Here is a 17234-nt window from a genome sequence, read left to right on the forward strand (position 1 = left end):
GCAGTGATAGAAAAAAAGAGTGGAAATTTTACTATCCATACCAACTAGAAATTTGTGATCTTTCCTCTTCAATTTAACATTTGCTTGAAGTAAATCACAGTGGCATTTCTTGGCAAACTTTCAAAGGCTATGTAATATATGAATCCTCCAAAAATATGGTAATTGTTTGCCCAACAGTTGATTTTTCCAATTTTGCTCAGGCTGGGCCAGCTTGCCACTCATTTCTTGAGGTAGTTTACTTTTGGTCTAGAAAATTTTTACAGTAGACTAAAGTAACAAAAACTTTGGAAATGCTCACACACCCAAATCCATCTCACAGACAAATATGGCTTTTGCTACATTTATGAGAAGAGTTGAGAGGCTGGTTTTTTTTTTTGTTTGTTTGTTTTTTGGGGGGGGGAGGGATGGGAAGGAAGAGGGACAGACAGATTTTATTCATTTACTTTGTAAAGCTGACCTCACCCCTCTCTATAGGAGAGAGATTAATGAAAATAAGGGAGATAAGGAATATATAACATCCCCCTAATAAAAATGAAAATCAAAAATCTTAATGCTAACCATCAGATGAGGGAAATACAAGGGAAAGGGATTTTATTTCCTGACACCCCACAAAAAAAAAAAAAAAAGTGAAATAAAAACAGCAGCTGGAAAGCATGTTTTGTTGTTTCATGAAATACACCCTTGTTCACTACTGAAACATCCCAGAGTAAAGAACTTCAGCATTTCTAGGAAAATCCCTCTTCATCCCTGGTTCTCATAATACATATAGTTTTCAATTACTTGCTGTACTGCTTATAGTGCTCACAGTGACAAACCACGAGTGCAACAAACTAAAATGGGACCATTGTGACAGAAACTGCTACAAACATAAGCTTAGCACAATCAACAAGAAGAGTTTAATCAAAATCTTATTACTGAATTGTGTTTTAGAATACACAATAAATATCTGATAAAATCAGAAAGCAGCAGGAAGACCTTAGGAATTTTCTCTCCATCATTGCAATTGTTCCTTCTGATAAATTTATTTAAGAGAAACATTCATCCATGTGTAAAAATAAGATGCTGCTTCTGGAAGAAAGCAAAGACCAGACAAATTTGGTGTCTGGTCCAATAAAGGAACTATTTTTTTCAGGAAGGTTTTTAGCTGCAGAATGACAACAGGTCACAGTACAAATCCCACTTGCACATCCATTAAAATACAGCATTGGCTAGAAATGTATTTTTTTTTTTTTTTTAAAGGAGTGAGACTTAATACATTTTTAAAGCCAATTGATACGAAGTTCTATCTGTGCATTTACTGAGTAAAATAAAAACTCCTGAAAACAAAGAATCAGTTTAGTCAGCAAGTTAGTCTGAGCAGAAAATTATAACCTCTACACTTTAAAGAGATCGTGCTAGCCATTTGTCAAGTCAAACCAGTGACTGGTGATGAGATCACAGAGTCACAGGGGTTGAAAGGGACATCAAGAGATCATCAAATCCAACCCCCTGCTACAGCAGGTGTCCTGCAGTAGGTTGCACAGGTAGGCATCCAGGTGGGTTTTGAATATCTCCAAGGAAGGAGACGACCACCTCTCTGGATAATCTGTTCCAGTGCTCTGATCAGTAAATTGGATCTGGGGAGTCAAGTACACCACTGTCACTTATTGAAAGGCTTCTGCTTCTTACAGAACAGAAAGATACAAAAATTTATATAGATTTTTAACTATTGCATAGTTCGGAGAGTTAGGATACATCTTTTCTAAGCAGTTTTCTTCACTGTCTAACGAATTATATTCTTAGGTGTGAACTCTTTGTTGTCTCTTTTCTTCAGCATCTCTAAGAAATCAGCATTTATTACATTTCCACAGTAACTTCTAGCTTGCTTGAACACTGATCTCTGCAGTCTTTCATTGTCTTTCATTATTCCTATTTTTTCACCCTGTTATATGAAAAAACTGGCACACAGAAAAATTCAAGTTTTCCAAAGTAGTTCTGCCCTGTCCTAAAACTTCACCTCAGTGGCAACAATCTGCAAATTGAGCACCGACACGCAGAGAGTAAATGAGAGTTTAAGTTAGAGTAAAACCCATTTTTTTTTCCTCTCCCCAGGACTTGCACATCTGTGCTCTATGTGCCTTGATAACTTTTTCCATCTCTTGCAGTTATGTAGAGTGGATCTGCATACCAAGTGATCTTACAGTGTTCTGTTATTAACTATTCTTAATGAAAACGCACGTCTCCAAACTGTTAAAAAAAAAAAATAAGCCAACCTAAAAATGACACAGTTTCAAAAGCCCACTACTTATTTGAAATCAATTAACTGTTTTCTGCAAGCTATCCTGAGTTAACAGCTCGAGGTCAGCTTCTGCAGACAGTATCTTTAACTTGCCCTTGTTCACACTTGTATATACAATTTTGCTGCGATTTTTTCCTGTCCACATATCTGGCCAATCACAGAGACTCAATGTTGAAATCTCCAGTTAAAACATTTAGAATAATTTACCCTTTAGGTCTGATTGTGTTATGCTGACCTTGACACCTTAAAAGTAAGAGATAACTTATAGCTTCAGTTGGGCTTCATTTGCATTTCTTTCCCCTTATAGCTATTCATCCCCATGAAAAGTGATAGTATTAGGTTCTATTATATCAAAGTTTACTTTCCTCAGGCACATTTTTTCAGTATAAGAAGGCTAAAAAGTACCCCCATCAGTTTTCAGTTTTATTCCACAATTCAATATTCATCACTAGCGTAGACAAAGATATCATCATTTTACTAGAGCAGATTAACTGACTAATTTTGTATCCTAAATCTGTTTTGCTTCCTCTCTTCTTAGGTCCAAATGGGAAAGTCATTTTAAAAACAAAAACAAGAAAAACAAATCTCTTTCACATTGAAGTGTTCAACCAGAACATCCCCAGAGGCTTCTGCAATAGCTTATTTATAACATAATTCAACTAGAGAGGTTAAGTGATGCTGCTGTACAGTTTAAGTGCTTTTGCTAATTTTCCTGGCCCCAAGGAGGTCTGTATCATATATTTCATCTGAAGTGATATACATTTCAGAAAGCAATCACAAACAGTCCCTAAGGAGTGCAGTGGGACATCTGGACAAAGAACTTCCTTTTATAAATATACATCCCACATTATTTTGTAGTCACTCTTACATTACTCTGTACATTCATTCTATTTCACTTCACATTTGGGATGCTGCTACAGACTTAATTGCCAACACACAATAAAGATGTACATACATACATTATTAAGACACTGTAATATATAAGATCAAACACCACACACATGAAAAATAAAAGTAATTTTTGTGATGGCAGATTTCAAAAATCAGACAACCTTTCTAACTGTGAACCTCATGGCTAAAAACCACACACAGATAACACTGCTTCAGAAACAGAAGGATGAGAAGCTCCAAGAGTAGTTTGCACATTTCCAGGGGTATCCATAATCCCACTGTATGATGCACGATTCAGTCTCTGAATAACACAGTGATACTGATCTCAACAGTCCTAGCTGGCTCACATCATACAACAGCCATGCAGATTACATTCTTTACAGAGAGAGTGGTGAGGTGCTGGAACAGGCTGCCCAGAGAGGCTGTGGGTGCCCCGTCCCTGGAGGTGTTCGAGGCCAGGTTGGATGGGGCCCTGGGCAGCCTGGTCTGATATTAAATGTGGAGGTTGGTGGCCCTGCATGTGGCAGGGGGGTTGGAGATTTATGATCCTTGAGGTCCCTTCCAACCCTGACCATTCTGTGATTCTGTGATTACCTAGAGGAATCGCCTAAGTGACTCTGTGAACACCAAGTTGTTCACCATAACCCAAAAGCGACTGAAATAGAATACAAAAAACTTGATGTAGAAGACATTTTAGCTCAAGTGAGCGCTGTTGAAGTGGGGTTTATTTATTAAAATTCGTGATTACGTTCTCCAATGATAATGTAAATGGCTGCAAAATCTACACTGCATGAGAGAAGACACATGGATTAAACCAGAAAGTATCATAAATGCCACGGGCATGTCCGTAGTGCAACATTCAGCTAGAACCAATGAAAACACCAAAAAACATACAAGCTTCACATTGCTGTATTTTCTGTAATATGCTAGCAAACAAACAGCCTTATTAAAGCAATGATGAAAAAGATGGGAAAACATTTATTATGCTATTTAGCTTACAGAGCTCAGTATTTTTCATATTAGCTAAACTGGAATCCAGTACTACCCTATGCTAGGTAGGTATGTACCCAAAGCTGGAACTCTAGAACAAGTATTTAAGGCATAGAAAAGCCTGAAGCATTAAAGCTGCCTCTGCATAAGAAAAGACATCTGGTTCAATGGGCCCCTCTCTTTTGGGAGGACTAGCAGATAAGACAGTGCTAATAAATGTCATATAGGCGTAAAGGAGCTTAAATTACACCAGTAGAATGATTCACACATTGAGAAACCCAAACAACATCCAGTTCAATACTGCAGAAATTCAACCAGTGACATTACTAAGATTGCTTTTATATATACTTTTGATCACTCCAAAAGTAATACTTCTTTATTTCCACAGATGCTACAACAGATACAAAGAATACAGTAAAGCAGTATTTGATAGAGCATATTCTCAGCTACAAAACACTATTTTCAGCAAAGTCATCACTATTAGCTATGCATTTTTGCCAGTGACGGACTAGAGTCAGCATGTCATGCTCATAAAAATCTGCACCAGTGTAGGTGACCCACTGTCACTATCATCACTGCTGAAACGCACCACCCACTGCCTCACTGTGCTCACATCTACTGTTTCATCTTCATAAATGTTCAACAAGTGTTGGCGAATGTCAATTGGTACCATCTTTTTCCACATGGAGGAATTCGATTCCACACCTTTGCTTCACATGCACTTCCACGTCAGACACCGTTTTGGCAGACTGCACGTCTGCTGCCATCTGTCACATGACATCAAAATGTAACAGGACACCAACAGGAAGGTTCAATCTCTACCGCCATACACCAGCATTTGCCTCTGACATCGTGGGGCAACATAATAAAATTGGAGGTATTACTTATGGAGCAGCCCTCATATATTGTAACAGAATATAAGCAGATCCAAATGGAAGAAAACAACAAAGGGAACAACAAAACAATTGGAAATTTTTGTTCTTCATTTAAAGCAACCCAGTAGATCAGCAATATACAAATGGAATATTCACACCCACACAACAAATTTCCTTTTCCTTCTCCATTTTCCCTTTAAAACCATGAGATAAGCTCTCTTGTCTGCCCTCTAGACCAAAAGATCTGTTGAGCCAAACAAGTGAATGCTAACAAACTTCCTCTAGTAGCTTTCTGTGCTTCTCCCCAGTTTGCAGTATTTTTACTGTATCCCTTTAAAGATGTAGTTTAGCGAATCTGACGTACCAAAGTCCAAGTATAAAAATAACTATGCTTTGGCAAACTCCCAGTAGCGTATGAGAAATGTAGGTGAAGGCAATTTCAGAACTAAAGGGAACTCCTGTGTGTCAAAGAGCATACTGAAACTAGAGGGAATATTTTTCATACCTTGCAATGGTTCCAAAGGGTACCAGCCTTTGAGATGAGAAAGTACCAGCTATTTTTTCTTCAAGCAGCTGCAACATCCCTCTCCATCATTTCCATTTCCCTGCAGATGCTGTGAGGTCTGACCAGCTGGGATTAGGAGCCTGAAGGCTGAGATACCATGAGGTTTGCAGATCCTGCAACAGTAGAAGCTCAATGTATTCAGAAATCACAAGAGATGTGGCACAACATAAAATGTCCTTTTCAATTTAACAAGTCTATTGCTTTTGGATGTGGCTGTTCCAAACTTCTGGGAACTTACTTGAAGTAAACATTTTAGTGTTATAAAAAAGAGTGTGGTATCAGCCAGTATAAAGAAATTCTCCTGACTTTCTTCTTTTTTAAAAGTATAACACTCATAACTTCTATAGAGATGGTAAAGTAATTATTTTCATGAATTTGCAGTTCTATCCAAAGCTTACTGAAATAACTGGGGAAACCCCTGTGTACTTCAGTGAGCACTGAGGCCTCTGACATCGAATTCTATCAACCTTAAAGACTTGACCCTGCACTACTAAACATTACTGGGAATTATGCCATTAGCTTCAAAGGGAGTAGGAACAGGCCCTAAGTAAGCAAAACTCTTAGTTATTACTCCAACGGGAGTAATCCTGTCAGGCCACAGAATGTGCCTATATAAGCCAAAACTTTAACAGTGCTTTCCAAACAATATCCATACGCTTTGTATGAGCACACTCTGTAGTTACATGTGCACGAACCATTCCAACATGAGTATCCGGTAATTCTACAGAAGGGAACAGCAGACTCCTAAGAGAGCTCATCTACAAACCTTAGCTTGTGTCTCTGATAGGGTTCAGAGCCCTTTCCTGATAATACTCCCCAAAGTGCACACAGATAGACTGTGCAATTTCCTCAGACCAAACTACCAGGGCTTGTTGGAGGAGTTTTAAAATCAAGCTCCATCTTCTGTTTTTCTTCTGATAGGAAATAAATTTAAAAGGAATTGGAAACATGTATCCTCTTCCTTAATAGCATTATTTGACAACACTGACCAAGATGATGTGCTGACAAGTGATGAGAATTGTCTTTGAACCCACAACCTCAAGAAGAAAAGGCAGAAGTACAAGCCCCGTGTATGACTGTATGTACTGTCTTTATAAAGTAGAACCTGGTATCTTTGCTATAGCACTCATTGCCCACACAGACACGCATGGTGTAACATTGAGAGAAATGCACAAAAAAACTGTAAGAAACATATCTAAGGTCTGTGACTATGGACATAAGAAACTGGGACTTGAACTCAAGCAGTGGGGAAGCAGTTACCAAGTCTGTGAAGAACTTCCAGCTCTAGAAAAGTTTCCAATGAGCAACAAAAGCTGAGAGCACTCAAACCTGACTCCAACTCTGATAAGCATGGTGTAAAAATTGCTACAATGTTTTTTTTTGTTTGTTTGTTTTTGTCCACTATTATTAATTCCTCATCCTCCCAATCCCAATAGTTACCAAGGTCAAAAAGTTCTATGGAGCAGATATCTAAATTTCACCTAAATGTAGTTTCCAGAATCTCTGATACTTTAAACAATGTAAACCCAAAATGCTTCTGAGAAGACAGGAATTACATTTTGTTTTTCTAAAGCGAGTTAACATTTCTTTTACTTTACCAACTTCCAAGAGGCTCAATACATCTCCAGAATTTTGAAGAAATAGCTTTCTTTAGGATTTCCCATTTCACTACAAACATACCCTACTCTGTACAGGAAAAGAGTCAAGTATGGACACATGCCAGACTAAACTTTCAAAATATCTCATTGTGGTTTTTATCCTCCTCATTTCAGGATTCACGACTACATTTGAAAACCACAGATATGCAAAGAATGACTTTTCTTGGTATGAAGCAGTATATTCAGGTTCATTTTTTAACCTAAAGCAGTTCAAACCTGGTGCTGAGTTTTTGCATGAAGGACTGTGATATGTAGTAGGCTGAATGAGGAAAGAATTTCAGCAGTACAGGGGACAGAGAAAATGCTTGTATGTTCATGAGATTACTACATAGCTTTCTTAGCATTAGACAGCTTGCTTCAGCAGGGACAGAAATAAATGCAAAAGGTTTGGATTCAGCAGCTGAGGAGTTAAATTTTAGCTAAAGAATGAGTTCCAGCAAAGATGATGATACAGGCCACTAAATCTAGAGACACCTACTGCACCAAAGCTCAGTCCTTTGCCAAAGATTCCCGCTAGGTTATTGATTTAGTGGAAATGCAATTTTTGAAAGAAATTAAATCCTCCTGGAGAAGGGCAGTTCCAAAACTGGTAGATAAAGATTATTGTGAGGGGAATTGAACACTGAAAAGAAAACACGCATCCACCCCGAACAAAAGTGATAGTAGATTGTTATCTGAAAGAAAAAGAAAGGCAGAGGAAAAAGAAAGGATTTTTACTTGATGTTAGCTGAGGCATGATGAAGAAAGTGTGCTCTCACCTGCGAGTTTCTGTAAACAAAGAATTTGATGGACATGTGCATACACTACTCAGAAGAGAACGTCTCTCCCTCACCCACAGCTCCATACTCATGTCTCTACCCACATAATTTTACTGATCAAGAATCCACCAGTCTGCTCCCCTTCTCAGCTCTGGGCATGGTCCTGGTTATGTGTGCTCTGCTGGAAGGACAAGAGGGTGAGGATTACCCCCCAGTAAGTCTCCAGCTAAACTAGCTGAAGGCCTCCCATGACAGGAAGTCAGTTTATAGATCTCTGACAAACAGCAACTGCTGTCAAAAACTCCCCATGCCTTTGAAGTCACATTGACCAGCTTGCTTCCGCCAGCTCCCTACTTTAATGATATTTTGAAAAATAAAAGTTTATGCCCAGAAATTCAAGAGACTTCCACAGCTTTCTCTCTTCTGTTCTGCTGGCAGTCTACAAACAGGCGAACATCTCTGTAGATCCATTTAGCTCTCGCATGTTGTACCACACCCAACTGTACCTTCTCCCAGGCTCTGTGCTCTGTTACAGAAGTTTAATTATTGTGCTAAAGGCAATAATCTACAACTAAGTTTATTTGGGAGAGTGGAACTGAAGGAGGAATGGAGAAAGAAAGTAATGGAAAATTTCTTTGTAGGTTTTTGTAACTGTCACAAGATCAGAAAGATTGCTGTTTAAAGCCATTATTTTCTGATCAGGCTAAGAGTTCACATGGAAAGAGGTTGGGATATGACCCATTCAATAGCTCTAAAATTAGACCACGGTAGGCTTTCTCCTACCTTGAAATAGACCTATATTTCAAGAGGCTGCTTGCCATCCATATATTTTACTATTAGTCTGTCTTTGGGATTTATTCCCCCTCCACCTGGCATTTTCACTGGTACCCATTGCGTTACACTTTCAGTGGTATCCTGCCTGCCACATTTTTTCTTTTGGAACAAACTGAGAGATTTCAAGAGCTGCTAATGGCTACTTTCAGTTCTACAAAAGTCAGAAGGATTTTATTAACTGGCATTTTTAATTATTTCCAGCTGAAGGAGCATCCACTTCCCTCCTCTCTAGCATTGTACCTGGTTAATAAAGAACTGCCAATAATCCATAGGTTTTAACAAGATCAAGGCTTTAGGAGGATACAGGGGAATCGAGTCCTCAGGATAGCAATAAATAATTGATATTGGTCCACCAAGTAAGCAGAGAGGAAATCTGAAATACTTTACATCAAATTGGTGGAATATTGAGTGCTGACTGATGCCTGCAACAACAAATTCTATCATCCTTGAAGACTTGACCCTGTAACATGTGAAGCAGGAATATTCCATGCAGGCATACTCCATTTGGTTTGCTAATCTTTGTGTCATGGTTAATCTGCAGATTAGATGAGAATCAGTTTTCTCTCCTCATAAAGATAGCTCTTTAACCACTGCAGCTTTGCCTCTGTAACATTCTAATTCTGACTGAATTCTTTGGAGATCACCTTATCACTAAAGCTCTAGTAAGAAACAAAGAGGACATCAGCAAAACAGATCAAGTAGTTGCTTGCAAACTGATCTGATATCTTCTCAATCAGGGTCCAGCATGGTAAGGCACGCATCACTACACTTCCAGAGAAACAGACAGCTAAATTTTCCAGCATCTGAAGCTATCAAAGAAATACCTATATACTCCACCAGAACAATTCACTAGTAAATATACATTCAGATTTATTCCATATATTTGGATACTACAAGCTGGAAACTCCTAATGCTATAGACTCAATTCCTTGCTCTTCCATAAAGACAGTTATGTCTCTCCAAAATCCGCTGTGATCTTTCCCCACAAGCACTTGTGCTTTATCCACTCAACCTCCATTCTTCTCTTTCCTATCCTTTCAATCATCTAAACCATTTTTCCACCACTGTTTTTGTTCCCTCAGGTGTTCACTTCTTTTAAGTATACTTCTTACATACGAACAAGTGACTTCTCTTCCCAGCTCTGATAATAGACTGCTATAAGAAAGCATTTCTTCCCCTTACTCGCTTTACTTCAGTTTACTCATCCATGAAACAGAGTATACAACTTGCCTACTAGTCATAATCATTGATACATTTGGATACAGCTTTGTTCACAATGCTACTATTGTAATTTATTAAATCCAATCTTCCCTAAATACCATTTTCTTCGCTGCAAAGCAAAGATCTCATTTTCCTGGCATCCAGCAACCCTGCAGTATCTTTGTTGACATCCTGCCAAGATCTTTGCAGGTTCTCAGCAAATCTGTTAAGTCTCTGCTGGGGCCAGCTGCTGTCTACAACCCTCACATATTCCAGGCTTCGTTCAATTAGAAACACCCCTGAATGTATTACGTGCTTCTGACCTCAAGGGTAATCAGATAGAAAGACATTTCTGCTGACCATAGCAGAAACTCTACCTCATGAGGCCTGAAATTCAATTTGCATAACATCACAATGGGTGAAAAGAGATTGGGTCAGAAGAAGGAAGGAATTTTCATCCAAGTCTCCTTAAAGATTCAAGCTGATATCACACCCAGAGACATTCATCGCAACTTTCCAAATAAAGACAAAATCTCAAAAGCTGATAAGATTTGAACTATTACCAACTTTTTAGAAATGCTTCAGAGTTGTCAGCATTCCAGTTCTGATCCGTCACAGACTAACATATTTGCATGATTCAGCACTGTTTCATGGGATGTCAAACAGCAGACATCAAGAGGGTTTGGAGTTTTTGTTTGTGGGTTGTTGTTGTTTTGCTTTTTTGTTTGTTTGTTTGTTTTAAGTAGTGGAAATATCAAAATAGTATTTATTTATAGGCCAGCTTGGCTGCTATATCTTTTGTGAGTACCAGCACCCACATAGTGTGAAAACACATCACCCCAGCAGTCTGACCAAAAGGTGACTATGAGCCTACTTGGTACCTGAGGTATGCTGATAAGTCAGGCTCCGGCACTGAAAGAGGCAAAAAAATGCCCATTGAAACACAGATCACTCAAGCACGTAACTGACTTCAATTTTGAAAATGCGGGTGCTGTGAAATATAATGTCTGCAGAACATAGCTGAAAACTGAGCAGGACTTTAAGGGTCAAATAGATTTACATGCCTGAGCTAGCAGGACAGCATCTACATTCTTTACTGGAACTGGCCAAAAAGACTTTGCTCCACACAGAAACTGGGAATGTAAGAAAAGGAATTTTGTGACCACTTGTTTCTACAAAGTTTCTTAAACTGCTCCAAGTCCATTTTCTTAAGGGGGAGAGGAGAGTGAGGAAGGAAGAGTCAGATTTTTAATTGAAGATAGCTTGAGATGCTTGGTTTTACTCCAGTTTAGGAGATACAGTATGCTATTTTAAAGCTATCTTCACTTTTAAATTATATTTTTTTAATGTGTATTTCAAGTGAGTGAAGATATAAATATTAAGTGCTGAGTAAATCATTTCAGATTAAATTCAAACTGAAGTCAAATAAAACTTCCCACTTCTTAACTCCAAGTTTACACAGTGCTCAAATCAAAATAATACGGAAAAAAAATTTAAGGGGGTTTGGATTCACCCACTTTATATGATTTGAGAAACCACATATCTACTCCATCCAAGATTCCCTTTTTGCAATCAAGAAAGTGTCATGTTCTAGTCTGGCTCCATTTCACACCATTAAATTTAAGTAGTCATCAAGATGCTATGAGGTAGAGTTTAACTACAATGTCCACCCTCTTAAATGCATATCATTTAGTGATATAAGATACTTGAACAAATCAAATTCTTCCTTGAGAACAGTGTTTACTAATTTTGTCAGGGTTCAAATTGTTTATATTTGTCTGGTCACAAGGTGAAATCATACTTAAATATTCATTCCAAAGACACAAAAGCATCCCAAGTAATGCAAAGACACAAAAGTTTCCTTACTTGAATATTTGCTTTTCTGTCTTAATACAGTATATAAACTAGAAGCCAAGGATCACATTGTCAGAAATGAACTCAAAACAATTGTACAAGAGCTTGCTGAGACTTGAATTGTGACAAGCATAGGAAATCTCATCTAGGGAAATGTGATAGCTTGATCTTGAAAAAATAAAAAAAGAGGAACACATATGACAGAGGCAAGAACATCCGTGACATGAAATAAAATTTCTTCAATTTCCTTTCTGCCCTTTCTTTCCAAACATACAAATTAGAAATAATGTAAATTACTGGGAAATTTTTCACTTGCCCATTTGGTAGTAGGATATATTATATATGTGATTTTACATATTTTATAGGTGCTTTTCCCATCTTCTTCCTCCTCTTTAGTCTGTTCCATACACCTTTCTTGCTTTCTAGTATGAAAAAGAATTGGAAATGAGAAGCAGGAAAGGGTCTGAACATAGGAAAGGTCATCCCTTCCTTGACGGATAGCCAATGTTTTATAGTTTAAGAAAGTTGCCTGAGTAGAGCAAAATTTTATGTACTGAAAACACCGTATAGTGGGAAGGGAATCATACAGCAATGAAAAGCATTTTGGATTGATGTTTATATACAGTATTTTTCCTACATAAGTAATCCACAAACAAAATATCAGCTCCTGCACTGTCTCTCCCAGTTGGTTTCGGCACTTCATACTCCATTGGAAATGCCTTTGACAGAGACGCAAAGTGTCTGCACCTGCCTCCCACCACAACTCCTAGCCACTACAGTGAATGGAACAAAAGACTATTCCCAAATATAACTACTCAACAACCCTGGTTTTGGACATCCAACGATAAAGCACTTTCTCTTTTTTGTGATCCTGTGCACACTATTCAAATTTCACATTAGTCTGTTATGGTTTTTAAAGCAGTCTTCCAGATCTTTCTTCAGATTCATTTCCTCTTCCCCAAACTAGTTGTATGTAGTAACTCAAATGATAAGCAGCAACTAGTAGAAAGATTTCATTTGGTTTGGTTACATCAGAACATTACTGGATTCTGAGATCACCAGCACTGTGATTTTTAAATATAATTAAAAATGACTGAAAACATCAACATCAGCAGATCTTCATAGCTTTGAGTACTGAGTCATATATTTCTGATTTTCTCCATTTTTGCAACTTCAGTTTGTATGTGAGTGAAGGATTTTTGTCAAAGAGTGTCAGTGGTAAAATTAGGGCACCAATTTGTTAAATAAACAATCAGCCCCAAAGCTATTCCAGAGGAAGGATGAGATTTCTCATACTTATATCTTCTGTGAGTTACGATTAATTTTGGTTTTGAATTGCTTAAGGCAGGAGTTCAATGTGTAAAGCAGAAGCTAGTAAAAGAAGCATTTTACTCCTATTGCCTACTGAGAAAGAACAAAAGTCAATGTCTACTGCTCTTTTTTTTTGGGGCGGGAGGGGGGAAAAGGAACAGAGGGACCTAAGAATAATTGTTATTCAAAAATAGCCTAGGTAATATAGTTAAATGCAATTGTTCTGGGAGAGATCATGAAGAATTAAGAGGACGAATTTCCTTTCATAAAAAAAAAAAAACAAACTACTAGAATCCCACATGCTCATTTTAGTTTATCCTACATACCTGTATACACGCAGATATATGAACAGTTAATGTTAATTTTTCATATGAATACACAACTATTCAGAAAGTGCAAAGAATCTGACATCAGAAATCCTTGTTTCAGATTTTGTTTAAAAGTCTGACAGTCATATTAATGCAACAGCTGGCTGAAGTTCACAAACTTGAAAACAACTCTGGACGTGTTTCCAAGAATTCCTATCCTCAGGCCCATCTCTAATAGTCCTGAGAAGCTGCCTTGATTTGGAGAATATTCACAGCCCAGGATGGAGAGATAAGAGAAGCAGAGATAGGCTATGGTTCTAGAAATGAACATCACCAAGCTGAAAAGCACCTGGATCTCAGCTGCATGTAAGAGCACCTCTCTAAATAAATGGAAGATTAAGAAAGGTTACTAAAATGCCAGTCTATTTGAAATATATCCAAAATTAAATATATTTTTAATTTGATTATTGAATTCAAGTTCACTGGTAGTAAAATAAAATGTGGTTCTATCTACTGAGATCTCTAATAGAATATCTGCCTCTCCCATCACACTTAGGATAATTTAGTGACCTACCACAACCAGGACAGAAAATGTACTACCCCAAGGCCAGGAAAATAATATTTTTCCATTCTGCAGTAAACAAAGCCATTTAGTCTTTGTGCAGATTTGGTGTTCTTAAAAAGGAACACTGAACACAAACAGTTCTGCAGGGAAATCATATCTATAATTTTATTTCCTTAAGGATCACCAAGCTTTTCCAGAAGTCTCCTGAGCATCTCTTCTAGCACTGTGTAGATCTAGACTGGATTATTTTGTAAAAAGTCAGGAAGAAGTTTCTTTTTTTTTTTTTATAAAGTTCACCACAATTTGTTACTGCTCAGCAGGAAGGTAATCTGGACTTCTTGCAGTGCTGTAGCCCAATTTAATTTTCCTGTCAGACTGCCTGATGGATGTGTCTATTGAGTTTTCAAAAGGGAGATAAAGCTCTTTACTACTTAAAGCAGAAAGTACTTTCCACTTCATTCGTTACCCAAGAGTTCAACTACCACCTCCTCAGCAGGACTTTGCTCATTCAGACATACTGCTCAAGAAATAAAGAACTAAGTTTTATTTGGTTAGGATTAAAATAAAGAAATAAAACATTAATGAAAACCTTGCACAGGTGAGTTTCTGATTCACAGGCACTCTGGAAACTGCAGCCTGTAGTGCTCACTGCTATCCCTTCCTTTTAACTCACCTACTATTGACTCCTGAGCACTGACACTCTGCATGTAGCACAAGCCAAGAGGGGCTGGGGAAATGACACAGGTAGCACACCTGCACAGGGAAGGGAGAAAATTCACGACCCTCAGTCTCAAGCAACTCAGAAACCTTGCAGAAGTCAATATAAACTCAGGTAGATCAGAAATATTTTCTTATAAAGTAAATCACTGAGTAAAATCTCATGGATTAATGAGCACTTGTTCAGGAAGATTCCCTGAGAAAGACAGACATACCTGCAGTTATTCTAATACATTCTCTTTTAAAAGGAAGCTTAAAATATTTCAGCTCTCATTGCTATCTTTATCAAACTTGGAAACGTGTAACCACACCTGCACAGGAATGGGAAATCCCTTCTAAAAATAAAGATATTTTAATAACGGGTTTTTGATTGTTCCTCCCATCTGTGCCAATACCTGTGGGTTTTTTCTATAGTTACATGCAGGCAACAGCATACTGTGTAATGACGTTGTGCTACAAGTTAACTATTTAAAACTGACTATTTCCAATTTGCATCATACATCAACCTTTTAAAACAGCATCAGCATAGGAGGGATTCACATACATATATATATGTACATATATGAGCAGGAAGAAAAGAGAAGGAACAAACAAACAAGGGAAAAATGCATGTAGGTAATGACATACAAGAATCTTATCTGTTTCACATTCACACAGATATAAACTAACTTTGCCTTTGTGAGATTTTCATCTACACAACAACTCTCTGCTTTATGCAGAATTTTACTTAAATTGATACCCCTACCAGGTCAGTGATGAGTCCAGATGGCTTCTCTGAATATCAGACCAAATGACACTATTCCACTGTTTTGAATCACTAAAAAGAAATGAGAACTTTTTCAGAAGCTAAAGTGATAAGCACTGTACGTGGAAGTCATGATTAAAGTCCACAAATAATCTCATTTATACATGCTTATTCATTAATATATTTACTTGGAAATTCTCAAAACACATGTTTAATATGGAGAATATCTTGAAAAATGTGTGGTTTGATTTTCATACCAGTGCATGAGATCTTGATATAAAAGTAATATTCTCTCTCTGGTGACATCTCAGTGTCTCCAACTATGTACCTGAGCACTCATAATGCACTCATCTTAGCTCAAAAGAATTTCAACACCTTTTGTGAAGATACTGCCAACACAGAATCCAATGCATCAACAGCTGGATAACCTTCCAAACTTCTCAAAAGACAGAAATAACACAAACGTACACAAAAAAAGATGATTAGGTCATTAGATTCATTCACAGCATTAGAGATGATGTTGCAGAATTGGAAAAACTTTAATCAATGTAAATGGCTCAATAGTGTTTGGCCAGCAGTCCAAACTGGAATTAGTATGAAAAAGACAGTAGTTGCAGAAAAAAAGACAGCACTGATTAAGGTATTAAAGTGAAGATTTCTCTCAATATTCAAGAGCAAAACATTTTAAAATAAGGGAAAACATGAAGGCAATTTTTCAGTTCTCTAGAGTAAACTTAATTAGATATGCGTAAGTGTTTTATTTCTGCCTATAACACACACAATTTCCCCAACACAGCTCTCTGCATACTGTCTCTATTTCTGTCATTTGTAAGATACTTTGTCCTCCACACCTAACATGGTTTTTCTCTCCATTAAGCTAATCTTGTTATTTCTCATTCTCTTAATTTTTTCTCTAAAACATAGTTCTTTAAGCAGATCGTCTCATTCTTAGCAGAAATTGTGTTTTGATAATTCCTCTCTGTTACACCCCATCTCAGTCTTGAATTTGTTTAGTTTTCCTTGTTTATGATGTTGGGACTTGTTACAGTACAGAATGTGTGTCCTGCATGAAGCACAATTATGGAGCAGCTCATCATTCTGAGACAGTGCTACTGCAGTATAAACTTCTGTCTCATTTCTATGTAGAAGTGACCTAATAAATAAACTTGAAAATACCTTGCTAATTTGGATATGTAATCTGAAATAAGAGTGCCCACACACAGAACAGCAGGGTGTTTTAAATAGCAGGGTGGATTAAAACAAATGCTATTTTTGTTCACTTCCAAATACTGACAAAAGCTCAGTCTGGAACACTACTATAACGCATTCACAGCGTTACAAGAACAGTCATTGCTACCAAAAAAATATTATAAAAAGCCTACAACTTTCTCAAAAAAATAATTTTGCTATCAAATTTTCAGAAACATCTGTGAAGTTGCATTCAATAAAAAGATTGGTTAGACCTTAGAGGTAATGTTTTTCATAAGTATGGATTCATACTAACTTAGATTTGTGAAGCTGACAAAAGTAGTTTTCTCAAAGTAAAGAGTAAATTCATTTAGTATCTGTCAATATGCATCTAATAATCTTTTTTGTATTGAAGCCAGATTTTTAAATGCAGCAAGGTTACCCATTTTGTGATTGGTTGGTTATTCCAGAGTTAATACCAAATTCATGTTTCATTT

General features: G+C 37.3%; 1 long non-coding RNA gene across 1 annotated transcript in view; it reads right to left on the reverse strand.

The window, feature by feature from the left end:
* LOC104912564 (uncharacterized) overlaps positions 1–17234 on the reverse strand; it is a 228954-nt gene that overhangs the window by 80212 nt on the left and 131508 nt on the right. Inside the window, exons 11-12 of the long non-coding RNA XR_014885408.1 lie at positions 15550–15621; positions 5540–5712 (exon numbers count right to left, since the gene is read on the reverse strand). This is a non-coding gene — a long non-coding RNA (uncharacterized LOC104912564). The remainder of the gene's footprint in view (positions 1–5539; positions 5713–15549; positions 15622–17234) is intronic.

Source organism: Meleagris gallopavo, chromosome 11 (assembly GCF_905368555.1).
Source record: "Meleagris gallopavo chromosome 11, MGAL_WU_HG_1.1, whole genome shotgun sequence".
Taxonomy (NCBI): Eukaryota; Metazoa; Chordata; class Aves; order Galliformes; family Phasianidae; genus Meleagris; species Meleagris gallopavo.